Source organism: Miscanthus floridulus, chromosome 10 (genome assembly GCF_019320115.1).
Source record: "Miscanthus floridulus cultivar M001 chromosome 10, ASM1932011v1, whole genome shotgun sequence".
In the NCBI taxonomy this organism is placed as follows: Eukaryota; Viridiplantae; Streptophyta; class Magnoliopsida; order Poales; family Poaceae; genus Miscanthus; species Miscanthus floridulus.
The window spans coordinates 127783324-127798871 of NC_089589.1; the positions used below are offsets into that span (position 1 = coordinate 127783324).

The window sequence follows — 15548 nt, forward strand, 5'->3', positions numbered from 1 at the left end:
ACTGGACCTAGGGTATGGAGGCTCGTCCTTGTGGGTATAGTTGTATAGCTTTGCAGAGTTTATTTGAGAGCCTGAAGTCCATCGGGACGGAACCATTTTGGTTGTTCTTACTTCTATACCCAAGGCCGGGGGCACTCCATGCTATCCCAAGATCTAGGTGGATTAGGAAAATAAAAAGATTTAGGAAAAAATAGGAATAATAGGTAGTGATTTGTTTAGGAAAGAGGAATGAGATTTGTTAGGAAAGGAGAGAGTTTTGTTTTAGGAAAAGGGGGTCCAAATCTATAAGGATTCCTTAGAAGTTTTGTTGGTGTGCAAGTCTAATCAGGACTATAAATATAGGAGCATTGTAACTATTCCAATTCAAGAAGGAAGTAGAGCATTGCTCTTTAAACAAATCTCTCTCTCTGTCTCCTAGCGCTGCTGTCCCCTTCCCCTGCACCCACGCCGCCACCAACGCCCCTGCACCCGTCGCCGCCCCCCAGCTGCCCTAGCCGCCCCTAACTGCCCACCCCGAGCAAGGCTGTGACAGTAGTTCACATGTTCAACATACTAGAATATATTGTGAATATGTTGAATTATACAATAAAGAAATGTAAATTACAAAATATCTCACCACTCCCAATACAGAAATATAAATATAGTACATCTGCGTGTATAAATCTATTCACGCTTGACAAGTAGTTATATATAGTGAGATATAATGCTGAAGTACCTTGGAAGAGCTGACCAAATATATTTGCGACTCACCTGACCTCAAGGTACATACGTCCTCAATCACTTACCTCTCATAACATGAGCAGGCGTAGGCTATGAAGAATTTATGACTGCTGCTTACATTTATCTACAAACTTTGCCGCTTCCTTCAGTTCATCCACGACCTCTGCCATTGTTGGTCGTTCATCCACATCTTCCTTGAGACATCGAACTGCCAGAGTGCCGATCTTGTCAAGGCACTCCATGCAATGTTGACACTGTGCACCATCATCATGAGACAAAATATCCCTGTCGTACATCTCCCTTCCATTGCCCATCTCTTTACAAGATTTGACAAAGTCCACGGGGAGGCTATTCATTTTATTTTCGCCATACTTCACAGTCTTCCTGGTGGTCAGCTCGAGGAGCACCACGCTAAAGCTGTAGACATCACTCTTGGCCACAAAACGTTCCGTCTTCATATACACTGGGTCTATGTAGCTCATGTCAGCCGACACAGCCCTGGCATACATATCAACTGACAAAATCTTGGATGATCCAAAGTCGGAGACCTTGGGCTGGAGGTTATCATCCAAGAGGATGTTGGCAGACTTGATATCCCCATGGATTCGGTCGCCATTTGAGTGGATATAGGCAAGAGCCTTTGCAGAGCCGATGGCAATGTTGAGGCGTGTCCGTAGCCGCAGCACCTGATGCGTTGTGTCATGAAGCAACTTATGGAGGCTCCCCTTACTGATGAACTCGAAGACCAGCACAGGGATTATTTGTCTCCAAGCAGCACCCAACAAGGCGGACCAGGTTTGTGTGGGTTGTGCCTAATTGGAAGGTGAATCTCGTCACAATGTCATCCCCTTGATGAAGGTTGTGTTGTTCTCTTTACCACATGTCCTTGCCTTCATTAGGGAGCGTTTAACCGCAACTTGCTGGTTGTCATCAGTTGTTCCCTGAAAACCTTGCAAAGGCACCTTCTCCAATAAGATTGCTGTAATGGCTTGTGATCTTCTCCAGCTGCTTTTCTGTGAATATGTTGATGCCAGCTGCGCCCTTTAGTATTTTACCCCCCCCCCGATTTTTGTCAAAGAAGGCTGCCTTCATTCGCCGTTTTTATCCCTATGAACATACCAAAGTAGGAGAGCCAGAAAAGGCCTGCGGACAATGTTGCTGCCAAAAAAACGGTGTATATCCATGGATTATATTGGATGGAGTTAATCGCATGCTAATGATGACATGCATCTGATTTCGTATGTACATTACACATTGAGGCGGCCCTCTTTTGCACTTTTCTTAATATACATCCACATTACGCTTTTCATATATAATCATAATAATAGTGAGGATATACAAAAAAACTACCCACGTCTCTGAATGAAGTCTTATAGTGATTAAGTTACATGATCCAGCATGTTCACCATCATATAGACAACATGTGCTTTGCTCAGGTTTAGCAAACTACAGTTTTCATTACAAGTTTTTGCTTTCTACTCTTCTTTGTAGAGTAGAGTTGCCTTTTGGAGTTGTAAACTTTCTTTCATCAGAAATAATATAAAAGTTTTTGCCTTGGGGACTACACAAAACTTTTGATGTGTCCTAACTCTATGAACTAAGGTATTCATATGTGAGATTTGAATGGGGCTGGAGAAAACTGAGATGATTGTGGTTGCTGCACCAACGACAACCTAACAAAGTTGCTTGTTAATGGTGCAATTGCCATGGAATACGTTTTTGTTCTACCAACGTCTTGTTGGCACTGTTGTGGTTGGCCTATTTAATGATGCAAACGATCATAAATACAATGCCATGCAAGACACTACCACAAAAAAAAAGATTTTGGGGAAAGGACCCGATTATCAGGCAGGCAGGTACACAATGGGACCCACACTCTATATTAATGGTGGCAGGCCCCGGAGGAGGAGGGGAATGGAACGTCCGCCTCTATTAACCGTCAATGGAGGCGGGCGCTTAAGGAGGCCGCTCTCCCTGTTAATGGTCCATTAATTAGAGATTAGTCGCACACATCTCAACAAATTAACAGAAGCAGATAGCTTGAAGCGCCCGCATCCGTTAATAGTTTAATGGAGGCACGATCATTAAGGTGCCACCTCGCTTAATGCTTCATATCGAGAAGCAGCCAACTGCAGCCAACTTAGGATGTCATCCTCATATTGTTCCTCCAAAGCTCAACCCATTTCTTTGACCGGTGAATAGCTCTATTTTGTTCTAAAAAACTCCATTGTTCAGGCAGTTTGGTTTGATCTTGATTTCTTTGAGGGGATGGTGTGGCTGTATGTAGGAGCTAGGTATGTACCCCTATATCCTCTTTTTTTGTGCACTTTTGTCAAGTTTTAATGTTTTTGTGGTGGTCTAGATATAGTTGTAAGGTGGGAGGCGAGAAAATTTTTTCCTACTCCTAGTGTAGTTACTCCAGTTAATAAACACATTGGTGTTGTGTATGGGTGCATACTCATGTTCATTTTGAGTATGTTACAGTCCAAAACCTTGCTACGTGAAAAAATTCAAAGGAGCCCATATTTTATTATATTGTTATAATACCAACATAGTAGTACATAAAATAAGTATAACGATATACTCTATGTGTGTGTACTTGCATACTTGACATACATCATCTTTGGTTCTATGCTTTGAAAGGGTAGCCAAGGGTAGAGCACGCCCATTAACTAGAGGAGTCCAGAGGTTTCTAGTCACCATTCATAACTTATACGACATGCTTGCTGGTTATTTCGATAGGTAGGAACATAACTGGACGCTTTTGTTCCACAGGGGGGGCTCGTGATGTCTTTCTGTGGCCTCATATTCTAGGACCCCAAGTTATGCTATTGAAAATTCAGGGCCAGATTTCAAAAAATTATGAAAAAATTTCTAGAATTACGCTTTTTCTAGTACCTCCAGTGAGTGAAGTGAAAATTAAAGTGGTGGCTCCGTTGAGGCCTCCAATTAGTAATGTTAAATTTATGTAGTTATTTCCAAAAAAATTTATTGGCAGAGGTGGGTAATTTAGATGTAAATTAGGGGGTATTAGTTTATGTATTTTTCATAATGGTGGTGGTGGTGGGTAGCTATTTTTAAAAAAATAGGACTACCACCAACTTATTATTGGGCGCTGCTGATTAGAATCTACCACCAATTAAAGGCCAGATGTTTCGGGCTTATTTTAAGAATTTTCTAGAATTTATCTTTTTTTAGTGCATCTGGTGAGAATTAATGTGGAGGCGCTATTAACGCTTCCAACTAGTAATATTAAATTTATGTGGTTCTTTTGAAAAATTTTTAATGGCATAGGTGGATAGTTTAGTTGTAAAATTAAGGGGTTAGTCTATATAATTTTCATAATGGTAAGGTGGGTAGTTTTTTGAAAAATAGATAGATCCAATGATTATTGTGGGCGCCGCTGATTAGAACCTACCAAATTATAGGCCAGAGTTTCTAATTATGTGGAAGTTTTATAGGATTTATCTTTCTCTAACAACTACATGAGAATTATACGAAGGCTCTTCTTCGAGGCTTTCGATTATGTATCATAAGTTCTAAGGATAAGTTGTATTATATGTAGTCCACAAATACATGGTCATATGTATGCATGTATGTATGTACCACTCCATCCTATTTCAAACAATAGGGATATTCACGATTTTTTTAATGGATTAGTTGCATTTCTATATCTTGACAGTTTTCTCAGAAGTCTAGATGGAAACATGTTCAAGTTCAATAGAGTAAACATATACTAAGCAACGATTAGAATTTTCAATTAACGAAAATGGAACGTGATAAGGATGAAGTGCAAAGAGAAATGATGTAATATAAAAAGGAGTTTCTGTAAAGGAACCTAGTAAAACTTATGGCGAATTGTGTGGTCACCTAACAGTGCCAGAGCAGTCGTAGGAATTAAGGGACCACATTGCTTTCCTCTTCGGCCGAATTTGCATTGACATTTATAGCCTCATCTGGTTAATGCATTTGCTGCCACTTGGACAAGGATATGATTCTGGATGTAGGCACTCGTTGATATCTGCATATAATTGTGAACATTCAAATAGTCATAAAAGAGCGTTGTTTGTCAAGAATTTGATACTTTGATCACGACACTGGCATGTACAAGGTACATGCAAAATATTGATGAAAGTTGTAAAATTTTGGAATCTGTTCGAGCTACGAAGCCACGAAGCGACCTTCTTAGAACTGGGAAGTGAGAACTCAAAACAATAAAAAACACAGTTCGAAACATCATAAACTGATTCCTCCTTTTTAAGAAATAGGTTGAAGCAATCGTTGCTATTTTCTCACGTTTCCTGACAATACGAGTGTTATCACAATTTCTAGTCACCTTGCAATGAATGGGAGGCGGAGACGGAATCTGTATCTGACCATATAAATTTTTACCTTGTAATAATTCCATCGTCATCTAGTTATTTGGACATTAACATCAGGCGAGCTATTTCTGTTGTTATCAACTAGTCGGTCAACCTGTGCTCTCGCATGGCCTAGAATTTTAAAAATTAATTTGTCCAAAACTAGTCCATCAACTTGTCAAGCATTAATTACCGTTCGATATTCCTAATTAACAAAAATGACTTGTATTAACATATTTTTTTATTTTGTTCATTTTCTAACACAATAGAGACGCAAAAGGTACTATGTAGCCTCTATCCAGATGTGATAACTATATCAGTTACCGACCTCTATTTTGTTCATCCGTTCTCAGTATTCATTTATTTCAAACATTAGCGTAAACTTTGGTCATTCCTGTTGAAGCCCATATCATATGACTCCATGAACTAGTTTTGATTTTCAAATTACAATCTTATCGATGGCCATAGATTGTTAGTGGACGGGTTTTCGGATTAATGGAGGCCACCTAGCAACCACATCCGTGAAAAGTCAACAGACCTCTAGGAAACTGCATGCCTCTTAAAATCATGTACGGAGATGGGCGTCTTAAGATGACCGCCTCTGAAACCATCGATTAACGGAGACATGGTACACGACAAAATACTTACTCGTGCATCCACCAGCTTAAGATGGGCGTCTTAAGATGACCGTCTTAAGATGACCGCCTCTAGTCGTAGCTTCAAACCACGACAAATACTATATATATTTGAAGTCTATAGGATGCATGGAGGAAGATTACTTACTCGTGCATCCACCAGCGATGTAGGGGTACCCTCGTAGCCTTTGGTACAATTGCAGAAGTACCCGGGCCATTGGTTGAGTCGACGCACTCGCTGCGGCTGCTGGGCAGGCGTACTCATGATCAGTCGGTTGGGTGCCTGAGCGCAGGAGATGGAAGTCGTCGAGCCGTTGTCGCGGATGGCCAGTCGAGGACGCAGCGGCATGGTCCAGTCCACATGCAGAGGCATGGTCTGGTTTGGGTATGGGTGTGTGGATAGAAGGTCGGATGCCTTGAATGTGTAGTTACCCTTCTCTACGATGAAGGCGTAGTTGCAGGGGCAGAAATCAAGGTCGGGGTGCGACCAGCCAGTCCAGGTCATGCTGGTGTCCGTGATGCCGGGCGGGATGTCGACGTGGCAGCAAGACGAGGCCAGCGCACGGCACCGTACCGCGGGTCGTCGTGTAGGGTGGTGCACGGTTATGCATCCTGTAGTATTGTGTAGCGGTAGCGGCTGTTGTGCACCCTCACGCCATTGGTGTAGGCATAGGTGTTGCAGCCGAGGACGAAGAGCTCATTCTGTGTGTTGGAGATGCGATAGACGCCTTCTTTGTTGAAGTCGACATCGCCGGAGTAGCTGCCGGTGACGTATCCGGTGGTGTTGAAGCACTGCCATGCCACCGGAAGAAGCACCCGGGCCTCTGGAACCGGAGACACGGACAGCTTCAGCACCCGGATGGTCTGGTCGGTCGTCGCCAGCACCAGAATCTCGCCGGCGCTGCCGTTGTTGTTGTTGATGCAGGCGACCTCGAACCCTTTGCGGAAGCAGCCAGTGCCGGTGCCGAACGGGTACGGTATGTCTACGCCTCCGCAGTTCTGCTGGCAGCCCGGCATCACGGACATGCTGTTGTCGGCGGTGGCTGTCGTTGCTGCAAGAACGAGCAGCACAGGAACCATGAGCGGTGACATTGTTTTTGACACCGCTTGCAGGAGGCTTAGCTTCGTGATCAGTGGATTTGCTAGTTTCATTGTATCCACCGAGCGAGGTTAGTTACCAAGCTATGGGGTTTATATAGATGAACGGGGTTGTGGGTACCACTGAGAAATGAACTGCATTGCCAGGACCTATATACGTCATGTTTCGTACATCTTATATATAATTGCTTACGATCGAAATATGCTGAATCAATCATGTTTTTTTTCACCCTTCTCTATCCACACTTCTCCCCACAGCTTCCATTTGTACTAAGGGCACCCGCAATAGTAAGAGTCAGCTACTATCTCTAAGCCTGTTCTTTGAATGTGTGTATGAGCCTAACTCTTGATTAAGAGCTAGCTTTTATCTCTCTTCTATTAAATATGAAAAAAATGCTCAGAGGTAGCTTATGAGTCACCCATTGCGGGTACGGTAAAAAACGTACAAGATGGGTCAATTCAGTTCATTTTGATAGCGCTTTTATTTCATTTGAGGAACTTCTTAGGGAAGCATTTGTCTCCAGAGCTGTACCAAACAGGTCCATATATTGTTAGCCTAAAACCAAACAGTCCATGTAAACTAAACTGGGCATAACGGTATTATAGGAACCCATTGGTGGCCAAAAACAGGAATTCAATCCTTGTAAAGAAACTATATAGGAGTAAATCGGAATTATTAGCTCCCTGTAAATTTCCAGGATATGCATGCCTGCTTCGTTAATTTTGGACCTAATAATATATATATAATATATAATATATATTATAATATATATATATATATATATATAATATAATTATAATATATATTATATAGATATATATATATAGACACACACACGTTCTAGTATTTTTTCTTAATATATAACCTTAAATCCCGTAGATATCTTCCTAGATGCATGTGAAAACCAGTCAGAACTAGTAGCAATGAACGGACTCTTTAATTGCATCCGCAGTGGATGCTACTGCTAGCTATAATAAATCAGCTGAATCATTACCTCAAAGTTTAAAAGATTGTTAAACCATATCCACTAAAAAATGTCCATGGGTCGATGCAGCTGCACTAACGGCGAAACAAAGATCTGTGCGCAGACAGCTACGTTTTAAGAACCGAACCACAGTGCATTAGACCATGATTTGAACCATGACTAGTGGAGATGTGCTTAAACATTAGCAAGTGGGAACACGAGAGCCAGAATTGCGGTCTTGTTTTAGTTTCCCTATGTCATTTAGAAGTGAGTTTACACGTAAGTGTCACATTTTCTTACTATTTTTTTGTCAGGGAATCTACAGCGCAGCCAACCATGGTGCATGAGCCATAATTCTTTTTGAAGAAGACTTGACTTCGATCGAGACGAGCATTCACAAGAAATGATGGACTCTTCCCAGTGGTGGTTTTCTAAGTTACACCTTGGGTTGCCTTGCGTTTTGAAGACTGATATGTGAGTATTGTTAGGACAACTGGTGTTTTCATCAACTTTTTCAGAGTGGGTGCAGTTGATTCTATTCTTGATGTTGGACATGGTGGATAATATTCTATGGGATGCCATTTTCTGTCCACACTTGGGGGATCAAATTCGGTATCCTGCAAAAAAATTTGTTAGATGAACTGACAGGAGAACTTGATAATCCTTCTAAAAGGAAAGTGGTGAGTTATCTCACTATCAGAAGCAAAGTCGTCGTCCAGGGCAAAACCGTTAGGATGAATTGAGTTGCAGAAGAGGTGAGAGTGCCATTCTTGCCACCAGGAGTCAAACAGGTTTAAAGAGAAGTTGGCTCCTGTCCATTCACGCAGACAAAGAGAAGGAAGATCTGACTCCAATTGAAAGACTCTGGAAGCTTCCATTATTCACTGATGCCTTCTCTTGGCTTCAGAGTATTCCTAAAGAATGCCGAGGGGGAGTTGACCAAGGCCAAATTGACGAGCCACAAAAGAGGGGTTATAGAATTCATAAGTTAGGAGATTATCTGGGAGAAAAGCACCAGTAGCCATTTTGCCATGACCATGGCGAAATTCGGCAGGCAGCACGCAGGGTTTGATAATGCAACTAAAAATTGCAGTAGTTGTTTTCTCTGAACAGCCTGATTCAAACCGGAATTTAACTGGTAGCACTAGCTCATTATCTTCATCTTCATCATAAGGCAGCCAAGCCAAGATGTTTGCATCAAACTCTCTGTAAGATTTCTTGAAAAGGTGGCCTACATCAACAACAATTGTTATGGCTGATGCAGCTTTACCATAATTCATACATGTCGAGTTCTTCCTTTGTTTCCTTTATAATCTTTAGGAAAGTTGGAAGAAGGGAAGCTCAGATTCCTGAGATTGGGTCTTACAATATTATGCATGTACAGATTCAGCTATAATTGTATCAACCACCAAGGACCACTGATGGTATGCACTGGTTCATTTTTCAGCAATTGGACAACTACTTGGTGCATCAAATGATAAGCAGATCCCAGCAGATATTTTCCAAGGGGGATTCCATTACTGGTTGCTAAACGCTCTGCCAAGTATTTATGATTATAGGTTGGACCACATGATGACCCACAAAAGATGAATTTTTCCAGCCACATATTCAAGAAAGCTACATGTTCTCTATCATCAACGGTCGATCCATCCCCAATATGATTCAAAATATAACTTGCCCATCCTATGCAATCCGATAGTTTGGCTAATTTCTTGGATCCAACACTTTAGAAATTATAAGGTTGCATTAATCCTGTTATTCTAAGGCCGGTTAACATGTAGATGTCGGCCAAAGTAATAGTCATTGGACCGTGACAAAAAACGAAAGCATTCAAAGTGTTAGACCAAAAATAAGATGCAGAGATCAGAAGTGAATCATTTCTCTCCATTCCAGATAGTGAGAGTGTCAAGCATTGATTTAAATCAGAAATTTCCCAATATCCAGCTTTCTTTTTCTAAAACCCTATGGAACCAATCTCTCCATCCTTTAGGCATTTTGGGTCAGTTTCTAAAAGGAGTTTTGGTGTTCCAGGAAGATAAATCTATTACAGATTGTTTGAAGGGGATTCGGTTGGTTTCTTGGTTGATAAAATTAGATGGATCAGGATCGCCCATGTCACACCCAATTTTAAGGATAAAATTGAATGCACAAAACTCATGTGTGCCCAGGGATCAATCACACACACAAGCTGACAAATTACATAAAGTATCATCACGGTGTCTCTTATATCAAGATTCATAATATAACTTAGTCTTATACATCACAGCGGAAAATAAAAGGTAACTCTCTCACGTGGAACACCATCACAGGGAAGGTCAACTGGTTGACCACAAGCCTAAAAATCCTCAGGAAAATCTTCATACCCGTTGTCATCTGTTACCCATCCAGGATTTTTATCCAAATAAAGAGAATAAACAAGCGTAAGTACATCCCGTACTTAACAAGTTAACATGGGGTTATGAAGCTCAAAGGTTGACACTGGTTTACTGCGGTTAGCATTTTTAGTACGACAAGCTTTTATTAACAGATATTATCAAATTATGCTTAAGCTCCCATTTAACCCCATATGAACAGATATCAGGGTCAAGTGTATCATATATCATCATAGAACAACTTAAATGATCAACAACAAGTAACCAGTTATTCTGTGAGTTTTTCAGGCCGCTCGTGACCGTGAGCACGGCTGTTATAACAGTTTGTTACCCTCTGCAGAGGTGGTGCACATTCACCACGAGTCGTGATCCCCATATGCCCGGGTTAATTACTCCCATGTCACTGCCAAGGTGAGCGGGCAGGGTACACTATGAAGCCATTTCATAGGTTTCTCTAACAAGTTAGGGCCGCTAGGTTTCCTTGGCAGGCAGATGTAGGAACCCCCTTTCCTATGGCACATATCCATCGCGGCTATACTCATAGGAACAGAGGCGGCCCTATACCCAAAGTGGCAAGCCCCATTTGCGCCAAAAAGGTAACCTCTAACTAGCAAAAAAAGGTCCTATATACTGAGCTAAAGTCAGAGCCATATGACTCTCCCGGTTGCACTGTCAGTCCCAGCTTTTGCCGACAGATAAGTCCTTATGGAGGGCTGGGAGCAACATGATCAAGAGTCATTTGCACCTTCGCCCTATGGAACAGTTGTTATAAATCATGTTAAACTCTTAGTTCCATAGAATCATTCATCATCATGTAGATCAAGTTCAATTAGAGCACTAGCAATCTACCCATATGCATTTAACCCATTGGAGACAAAGAACAGGATAATCAATCACTAGGATGTCCTTACGGGTATCAAAATTAGACACATACAAAGAGTAATTGATTAAAGTGAAATAGGACATCAAGGTAGGCCCATGCTATACTTGCCTTGGTTCACAAACTCTTGCTGGTCATGCTGGTCGTCGAAGAATTCTTGGTCTCCAACGTTTTCCTCACCGTCTGAACGCGACCAACACGGCAACATACAACATTCCAAAAGCATTCATGCAAAGCAAACATTCCTATCATTAGAACAGTACACCAACAGTATAGAAAACAAGATAAAATGTTTGTAAAAAAATCTACGTCTCGCTACGATCACGTCAACGTGAAGTTCACGAAAAACGGAGCTAAAATACGAAAGTTATGATTTAAATGGGATTTCCTATAGCATATATTTAATTAAATCTAACCAGGAAATTAAAATGTTCCAAACTTGACTAACAGTGATTCTAACATGTAGATTATAAAATTACGAAGTTAACGCGATTTGAACGGATCAATTCGGAGCTAAAACGACAATTTTATTAAGCAACACAGTTCAAATGGACATTCTGTAAATACTGAAAACATATTTTAGACTTAAGCAGTGAACTTTACGTTTTCAAAACGAGAATGTGTTATTCGGGGAACTATGCATTGGACTGCGGGTTTCAATTAGATGAAAACTGAGGGGCTCTTAGAAAAATAACCCGCGAAGGTGGTATCGGCCAATCAGAGCCGTCGGATTAGAAATTGAATGCGGCCAGAAATGGATCCGGGGGGAAGGGAAGAAGGAGACGGCGGGCGGTCGGCAACAGGGACAACCACGGCGGCGCAGCCAATGGCCGACGGCGAAGTCCTCACCGGCGAGCGGGAAACCATGGCCACGGACCACGGTTGGCGCAACCGAGAGCATCGGGGTTAGCGGGGGAGTAGGGGGTCTCGGCCAGGCCCTAAGCGGGCGGCCGGAGGAGAGAGCCGAGGTGATGGACGCCATGGCCGGCGGCCAAAGCTAGCGGACGCTCGCGAATAGGGACCAAAACGGCCACGGGAATATACCAAATTGAAAGCAAAGGGGGAAGGAGGGGAGCACGGCGAAGCTCACCGCGAGGAAAAACGGGAATAGAAGACGGCTTGCCCGCGCTGTAGGTCAGGATGACGGCGGATCCTGGGATCTTCGGTCGGGTTTGCCAGGCTCCTCGTGCACGGTCGGGCGAAAAAAACAGAACGGGGAAGTGCCAGCAGTGAGTGGAGCGGGAGGGGTCGTGGGCTCGTTTTTGTAGAGGCAGGGCGGGGAGGCGATCAACGATGATGGACGTATGCAGCCGCGCCCCACTATCCGGCCGGCCTCCACCTGATCTAGTGCGCCTTTCTGCCGGATCGGGGGCCCACCGGGCCGCAGAGGCAGGCTAGGCTACCTGATTCGGGCGTTCCGTGAGGGGAAGGAGTTATTGCTCCCACCGCTGCCGACCATGGATGGCCCCACCAATGGGGACAAGCACGGGGACGCAGAAGTGTGCGGGTGATTGATCGGGTGATGGTGATAGGAGCGGTGGAGTGCCTCCAAGGGTAAGGAACGCGCGCGCTGGTACCACGAGTGCCTCCAAGGGCAAAAGTATGAAAAAAATGTGGACACATGAAGGTCCATAGCATTGAAAAAAATGTGAGAACATGAAGGCTCATGAATAAAGTGATGATAGCCATGTCTCAAGGTAATAAATGAGAGAGAGAGAGAGATCATATCAAATAAAGGAGCATTATATTTCCATACACCATGTTCCACACACACGCACATCTTGATCTAAGAGTATGACATATCTGTCCTTGGATTTAGGATTTGGCTTTACAATATATGCAAGGTAAGTATGCTGCATCTTTCATCCCTACCCAAAGCTCCACATAAGCCTTTTTAGAGATAGGATGAAAAAGAAGGCAACTTCAAAAAATATGCCTTGGTGAGGAATCATACAACATCTGACTGACATGAGAGTACCATATGAGGAACATTAAGTTTTCTTTTGAAAAATATTGCAAAACTTCTGATATGAAACTTGTGCGGAATGAGAAAAATAGTGCTCAAGTCAAGCTGTTCTGTCTCTCAAGTACCCAAGACAAGGGATAAGGCCATATGCCCCATGGAGGACTAAGGTAATATAGGTGAGTTTACAATATTGCTAAATTTTCCATTCAAAGAGAAGTATGTTTGTTGTATACTTGGTACTCTTGAAATGTGAAGCATAGTAGCAACTCCTGATCCAAAGAGGCTAAGTTTAATTGTTTGCTCGGGACGAGCAAAGATTAAGCTTGGGGGATCTTGTTGACAGTGAAAATGTCATAAATCTATATACTCAAAACACCGTCAACAGGCTCGATTTCAAAGGAAGAATAACATGCCATGAACATATTTTATCAATAACAAGTTCCACTTGTACTTAGAAGCATGTTTCTGCAGGAGATGACAAAATAGGAGTAAATGAGCCAGTGGGACCCACATAGGGGGGTCGCTCGACCACCCCATGGGCCCAACAAGGTGTGCGAAGGTGGCATGATCCATGTGAAGCCCTCCAAAGTGATCCTCAGCCCTTGGATCAACTTTGTGTTTTCTCTCAATGGCTCAAGATAAAGTCCTTTGGACCATGGGCCCACATGTGAAGCAAACCAACATGACAAGTGGAGTTCATGCATCATACACACTCCATGACATGTGGGGACACATTCTAGAAGCAAGAGGGAGGGCCCACACCCCATAGGGGGGGTCGACCGACCCCCCCTTGAGTCGCCCGACGGCCATGTGGGCCCAGGGAAGCTCCACCGCCTTCCTACATGCCTCCATGCAGCTCAGATGATCTCTACCCTTGATCAATGGGGTTTCAATGATGGTTTGATCCAACGGTTGAGGTGGAATGAGCCATGGATCGCTGATGTGGCGCTCCCTCCATCTCCACCTATAAATAGAGGGTCACACCCCCCTCTCCATTCATGAATGCAAGCTTACAAGCTTCCAGTGAAGAGTAGTTAGTCCACTTTATGTTAGTATTGTAGTCTAGTGTGGGAGTTAGAGTTGAGTAGTGAGCGTTGCTCGGGTCTTCCGAAGCTGTCTTCTGTAGAGTCTGGTATAGCTCTTGTACCTTTCCCTTTTTAGTAAGACTTTACTTTATTGAATATATTACTCTTTGCTCGGGTCTTCCGGAGCTGTGCAATATTATACTTGTTATAGTATTGTTGTAGCTTATCTTGTCATATAGTTGTTATATACTAGATTGTGATCCTGAAACCACACTTGTATGCGATCATTGCCTGTCATAGGGTGCTCTAATTGATCTGTGAATGCGCAATTAGACTAGTGAGAGAAGGTGTAAGCGTGGTGCTCATACATTATCTTGCCTTTGGTTACCGCTTGTTGCATGGATAGATATTTGTACCTAGAAAGTGGTGACAGCCTTGTCTAGTCTTTGTATTCCACCATGTGTTACAAACAAGTTCTTAAAAGGTAAGGGCCCCATAAAAAGGAAGCTTATTCGGGTAGGAGTTTCATCTCCTATTGTCTCGGCTATTGCATAGCATACATGTTGTGAGGTATCAATCTCTGTATTTCAATTGTGTGTTTAAGTTAAGTTCATAGAAGTAGAGTTAGAATCACTGGAGTCCTTTACTCTCTCATTGTCCTCCCACCTAGCTATACTTACGAGTTATCTTTATCTTGGCTTGTTGCATCATCCCTTCCTATCATATGCCGTTTACTCCCTTACACTAGTTGGTACTAAGTTGAGGTAAATATAAGGATCTCCCTTTTATTGTCATTCCTAGCTACCACTTTTCCTTGGGATAAAATAAATAATGATACCTTGAAATACTCTCGGGTGAAGTGCTACAGCGGTATATTATGTGCGCTTGAAGAATTATCCAATAAACGTAAGAAATACCAAGAACGTTGTTCAACCGAAACTCAATCTCGCAGGAAAAGGTGACCAGAAGATGCTAATCGATGTTACCAATATCTCTCTAAGTAATCATCTATCTCTTGGACATTAAGATTTGGCCCCAATGCCAAGACTCCCAATCTCTAAATCAAATTCCCACAGTTAGAGAACTGACAGAGCGTCCGCCAAATGCCGCGGACCGTCCGCCAAATCCCTAAACAGAATCAGTGAGTGGGATATGAGCTGTCCTCCACTCTCTAGTGGACCCCACCTATCATATGCACGAAATGGAAAAGGTCTCCAGCAGATTTAGCTCCACACCTCACTCATTCTCTCATTTCTCATCCTCCCACTCTCTCTCAAGAAGCAAGAACAAGGGAAGAACTAGAGAGAGGAAGCAAAGGGAGATGAAGAAGAGGTGAAGAAGGGAAGAATCAAGGGTAGCACGAGGAGCACCTCATCAAGCTCAAGAGCACCTCCATCTCAATCTCTTGCCATGGTTAGCTCAAGATGCTCTCCTCTCATTCTTCTTGATTTTTCTCTCAAACCCTAACTCCCAATCTTTCATGTATGGATGGAACATGGAGTGTGGTGATCTCTCCATCATCACAA

At 42.8% G+C, this 15548-nt stretch overlaps 1 pseudogene; it reads right to left on the minus strand.

The window, feature by feature from the left end:
• Nucleotides 1–570: 570 nt before the first annotated feature.
• LOC136485656 (wall-associated receptor kinase 4-like) lies at nucleotides 571–6867 on the minus strand (annotated as a pseudogene).
• Between the last annotated feature and the right edge of the window lie 8681 nt (nucleotides 6868–15548).